This window comes from Psammomys obesus, unplaced genomic scaffold (assembly GCF_907164565.1).
Source record: "Psammomys obesus unplaced genomic scaffold, mPsaObe1.curated_primary_1811, whole genome shotgun sequence".
NCBI classification, from domain to species: domain Eukaryota; kingdom Metazoa; phylum Chordata; class Mammalia; order Rodentia; family Muridae; genus Psammomys; species Psammomys obesus.
In genome coordinates, this window is record NW_026585626.1 from 6,216,861 (window position 1) to 6,222,860 (window position 6,000).

The window sequence follows — 6,000 nt, forward strand, 5'->3', positions numbered from 1 at the left end:
GCCTTCATCTGCTAACCTGGGCCTAGTCCTGGAAGCTTCTAGCCTCTGTACAATCTAATCTAGGCCTAGAATGTTTTTGACCTCCAAGACTTACTGCTGAATAAGCTCACTCTTTTTAGCTCTTTCTGAACTCCAGGCTGGCTGGTTCAACTCAGCTGTTTTGGCCTCATGCTAACTTTGGCAATGTGTTCTAATCTTCTGGATCATTCTCATTCTCTGGCTCATTCTGTCTTCACCTGTGTCTAGCTTGTTGTCTCTTCAGCCTGTCTCTGTATATCTGACCCAGTAAAACTGCCTCCTTCTCGCTCTCTGTGTTGCTCCCTTAAGTAGCTTCCCTTTCCTCTCCTGTGAGAGTTGGAAATATCCTATTCTGTCCAATCTTTCTCTGATGTCTGCCTCTCAGTTAGACATCACTTTCAAACATGGGTGCCATTTTTCTACAAACTAACTTTATCTCCATTGTTTGGGATTAAAGGCGTATACCACCATGACTAGACCTAAGCTTTTCTTTACTTGAAACTTGCCCTATACCAGGCTGGCCTTGAACTCAGAGATCTGCTTGCCTCTGTCTTCTGGATGCTGGGATTGAAAATGTGTGCCACCACTGCCCAGCCTGTCTGCCTCCCAGCCGAATCACACAGACCTGCAAGGTCTTTGGATGCGATCGCTTGCCTGAGCAGCCGTGTTCTGAATTAAAACTCCTCCACAAAGCCAGGAATCTGGGTTTCGAAGCCTCCTGGGCCCAGCTGATGAAGGGAAAGGACCCAACTTCTTCCTGCAAGTTGCCCTCTGACCTTAAAACCCCCTTATATACAGGCACACATGACGGGGAAGGGGGGTGTATGTAGAGAAGAAAATGCATTCTCCTCCCACCATCTCCACAGAGGGGAATATGTGTGACAGAATGACTGGTATCTTGGGTATGGATATAACATTACATTTAAGGCAACTGAAGGGAGAAATGTTCCCTGGGACTCCAGTTCAGAGATGCAGGTATCATAGAGTGGAAAGTCATGGCTGCAGAGCTTGCTGCTGTCTGGTCATGTGGTATTTGCTGTTAAAGAACAACAGTGCTGAATTGGTGTGTAGCCAGCCCCCGTTTTACATAGTCTCATAATCCAGCCAATCAGCGTTCTGTTTAGCCAGCTCTCATTTTACATAGTCTCGGACCCCAGCCAATCAGCGCTGTGCGTAGCCAGCTCCTGTTTTCCCGAGTATCTCAGGCCCCACCCATGCTGCTCTGCTCTGGGTGAGTCTCTCTAGATTCATCTAATCTAGACAGGTCCGTCATAGGCTTTGTGCCCTGGGTCAGTCCAGATTCCACCGCCCCCAGGGAACCTGTGTCCAACTTGTCACTGTGTCGATGGCTTGCCACTGCTCCTGGGACGTTCTGTGGGACCTGGTCCACGCTGCATCCCTCCTCTTCCTCTTCCCTCCCTTCTCCTTTTCCTTCCTCCCCCAGCCTACTCTTCTTTCCCCTTTTCCGCTCTGCCAATTTCTAGCTTACTGCGGGTGGCAAGGAGGAAATTCTCCACACTTCATTTGGTCCCTCTTCCCATCTGGGAAGTCCAGTAGGCTATATCCTGTGTCTCTCCCTTCCGTGCCAGACCCCCCCCCCACACACACACCCAACCCACACACACCCCTGCCTGTTCCTTCCATGTCAGCTGCCCTCTGGCTTAAGGGAGCAGCGTCTCTGACTCAGGCTTCCGGTCTCCCATTTTAAAGTGCTCATTTCTGTATAATGATGTGGTTCCCCCAGACTCAATTTTGGGGCAACAGGTGAGAGCACTCCCCACCAAGCCTGACACCCCCGGGACCTGTGTGGTGGAAAGAGAGATCCAGCTCCCGAAAGCTGTCTTCTCACCTTCACAGGAGTACTGTCACACAGACCCGCAGACACACACATACATACACAAAGACAGGCACACACATACACAAAGATATGCACAGACGCTCACATAGACACACACGCACGTCAGTGCAGTTAAAAACTATTTTAACTTCACGTCTCTGATTCCAATAGTTATGTAGTATAGGAGCCAATATTTGTCACCGTCGTTGCTCGGGAGGGAAACAGACTCAGGCGGAGGACGAGAGTGTAGGATCTGGCTGTGTTGGCGGCTTGTGGTTGGCCATGGGTCCCTGGGAAGACTTGCTCCCATCTAGAGAGTGTCCTTGATGGTCAAAAGGGAAGTGGCTCCGTCCAGTCTCTGTCCTGGGAGGAGGGATGCGGTGGGACAAAGAAGGGCCTGATGCCTCCTGCCTGGACTCAGCCATTCAGTTTTCTGGATTTTGGACGAATCACCAGGCCTTGTTTTCCATGCTGTGTCCAGTGACCTCCGTGGTGACCCAGGAGTGTGTAAGACTTTTGTACACGTGGGTATGAGCGTGTGTGTGTGTAGAGGCCAGATGACAATCCCGATTGTCGTCCTCCTCAGACTCCACCCGTCTTACTTGTTGTATTTTTTTTTTTTTAATCTGCTGCTTTGAGGCTGGCCATCTCACTATCCCAGGGGCTTGTCTGGTTAAGCCAGCCTGGCTGGCCAGCGAGCCCCAGCGATGCTCCTGCCTTCGCCTCCCCACGGCAGGGATGATGGGCTCACACCTGAGTTTTTCTCCATGAGGCTCTAGCGTGGGTCCCTGTGCTTACACAGCAGTGTCGTGTTGTCAGGACCATCTTGCCGTTGCTTCTGTAACACGGAAGTCTTGTCGCCATGCCTGCCCCGAATTAGGCCCGCAAGATGTGGCCATTTCCACTCCTCCACCAGGTGACAACTGTACCATTCTGGAATCTAGTCCAGTAGCTGTGACTCCCTGAAGACAGACGGGGAAACCATGAGTCATTGGGGCTGTCGGGCAGGTACAGTGACCAACCTCTGGCCTTGCACAGCCGCCCGATTCCTCTTGATTTGCACATAGAGAGAGGGTCATAGCTGTCTGTTCCCACAGCAGCGGCTGCCCTGTTGCCAGGGCCTGCTCAGTGTGGACCTCATCCATGAGACTCCTGTGGGTGGAACTTCCTGTCCCTCTCAGGGAGAGGAGCAAGAGCATGTGGCCGGTGAGGGGCAGGCCCAGATTGGAGCCAGCTCTGCTCAGTGTCGCCGCTCATGGTTTGTACATGAATGGGGTGCCTTTCTTCACAGCCACTTGAGGGAGGCTCTTGCAGCCCTAATTTTTTTGTTTTCCTGGGGACTGAACCTAGGGCCTCATGAACCCTATCACTGAGCTACAACCCTGAGGTGAGGTGGCCCCTATTTGGATATTTCATGCCAGCTAGGGAAGGGGGAGAACTAATTGAAAACAAACAAATAACAAAAATCACACAGTTTGAATGCCTGTCGTGACTAGAGCATGGGGACAAAGCCAGGAACCTGGTTACACAGGGAAGAAAGCCCCGTACCACAGAGCCTTTGCACAGGCCGTCCACAGAGCCACCCTGCAGCGCTGTTTCTCGGCGTTCTTTGTGCTTTTGGGTCATAGGGCTCATATTCAAGATGATTTCCTGAGGAAAGCAAAGGTGGCCCTTCCTTGTGCTGGTCTGCTACTGCAGCGGCCTCATCTCTTTAGGTCACCACTGTCACAGTTGTTTCTAATTCCTACTTAGTTGGCAGCAGACTGCAAGCTCCCCGAAGTCAGGGCACAGTGGTCTCATGTGACTTATGCGTCCATTACCTGCGCATCAGACACACTCCCGCGGCTGGGTGGGGGAATGGATGCCAGGATGGACTGAGCGACTTGGTTTCAGCTTCCTTCTGTGTGCATTGATCCGTATGTGGAAGATGTACTCTTAGTGTGTGTGCAAACGCCAGAGAACGTTGCCAGGTGCCCTTCCTCCATCATGTGCTAACTTCATTTTTGAGGCAAGACCTCTCACTGACCCTAAAGTCACAGACTCGGCTAAATGGCTGGCCCAGCTCGGAGTACAGAGCCGGCCAGTGTGCCAGCCTTTCTAACGGGTTGTGAGGAACCGGACTCAAGGCCTCCTGCTCCTGCAGCAGGCCTTCCATTGAGTCTCCCCCGCACATAAGTAGCTTTCCATGTCGCTCTGTGAGGAACCCATCTCCAGGGAGCTAGAGGGGCACCTACGGTGAATGAAGATCTGAGTTGCTGGTCTGAGCTCAAGCTTACGCAGACCAGTCCTTCCAAGGACTCGTGGCCCACGGGGGAGCCTCAGGACCAGGGCTGTGAACCTCCCAGCTCCCCAGAACTAAACCTTTCCCTGCTTTCCACCCTCTCACGTCTTGGCTCCCGATAAGGCCTGCTGTTCAGTTGCCAATAGCTGTATTAACTTTGTGTACACAAACACCTCTCCCCGAGAACCCTCTCCTCACCAGCGTTCAGGGCTAATGATGTACCATCTCTGGAACGGTACATAGATTGCTTCAAAAACTTCCGTTGCCATAGGAATGTTTACTGCCAGCCCTCCCGATAGAATTTCATGAGCAGCCAACTCCGAAACCGCAGATGATTTAGGTTAGAAGCGAGGAGTCGGGGGTGGGGGTCAGCGTTTGCATTAAAGAGAAAACAAACCTCTGAGAGGGGAGGTTTTCCTGTGCGGGGCCGGCTGCTTCTAAAGTTCAAAATGAGAACTACATAAAAGCAGAGACCCTGGAGGTCTGGGAACTTCCTCCTCTTGAGCATTCAGATGGGTGAGAATGGCTCAGCACACCTCCCTCAGGCCCAGCATGCATGAAGGCAGCAGGCATGGGGGCTTTTTATTTTTATTATCATCATTATTATTATCATCATTGTAAAGCTGGCTGTCACTAACAAAGGGTTTCCCTATAAATATGTATATATGAATATACATTGATATGAACATATTTTCCAACATGCACACATGTGTATTATCTATACGTACATATGTGTGTGTGTATATATATATGTATGCATGTATATATCTATAAAACAAGCCGTCTTGATAAATGTACATACATATGCAAATGGTTGTGAGCCGACACGTGGGTGCTGGGAACTGAACCTGAACCTGTGCAAGAGCAGCTGAACTCCTGATTGTCGTCCCCCCCCCCCCAGTTGTTTTGATGAGGCGACGGCTCGGTGGTTAAAGGCTGCCACACAAGCCAGAGGATCAGTCTGAACCCCAGAATTTACGTAAATGCTCAGTGGCCGTGGGAGCCTGCTCATAATTCCAATAGTGGGACAGGGTCCATGCAGCAGCTGGTTCATATTGCGAGCCCTGAGTTCACTGAACATCCCATCCAGTGAGTGCCGTGGGGAGCGACTGAGTAAGGCTTGCGCTGTGAGTCTTGAGCCTTGCATGCACAGTCACATACAAGGTGTGAGAGGAGCCATCTTTAGAGCAGTAAATGGAAAGGCCACTGGGGGGCCTCTTAGAAGCCCCTTCTGTCCCACCCGTGTTAATAGCGGTCTCCGTCCCCATTCGGAGAGGCAGCTTGAGCCCACACTGGGAAGGTAAAGGTGGCCCTGAGTTCCGGGCAGATGGACTTTGCCAAGCAGGTGACGTCCCAGTCTCCAGACAGGTGGCGCCACTGCGCCGGGAGTCAGTGCTGTGCTTCCTCTGTCTGGAGAGACCCTTCGAACTATCTTTCCATAGTGGGGGGGGGGGGCGACTTTGAAGTCCCTTTTTTTTTCTTGCCCTTCCCACTACTCTGAGCCAAGACCTCAGCCAGACACCTAGGAAGGCTGAGCCCTAGAGCGAGAGGGTCTGTGCAGTGGGGCTCTCCAGCGGTGCTCCAGGAATGGGGCTTCGCCAGGTCAGTGTTCCTGTCTCGCTTCGCCAAGGAAGCCCAGAAACTGACAGTGGAAAAGTATTTCTCATTTGCTTAGACATTGAGGTGCAAAACAAACCAGACCTTTGGGGACAAATGGTTTGAGAAGTACTGTGTCACAGTACCTGCGCCGGCACACACGGTTGGAGAAGTACTGTGCTCTATAGCACCACAACTCCCTTTTAAATCTTCCTTCTTTCTCTCTTCTCTTCTCTTCTCTTCTCTTCTCTTCTCTTCTCTTCTCTTC

The 6,000-nt window shown here is 51.5% G+C and overlaps 1 protein-coding gene across 11 annotated transcripts in view; it reads left to right on the forward strand.

Annotated features, from left to right (window-relative positions):
• Trerf1 (transcriptional regulating factor 1) overlaps window positions 1-6,000 on the forward strand; it is a 208,574-nt gene that overhangs the window by 133,962 nt on the left and 68,612 nt on the right. The window lies entirely within an intron of this gene.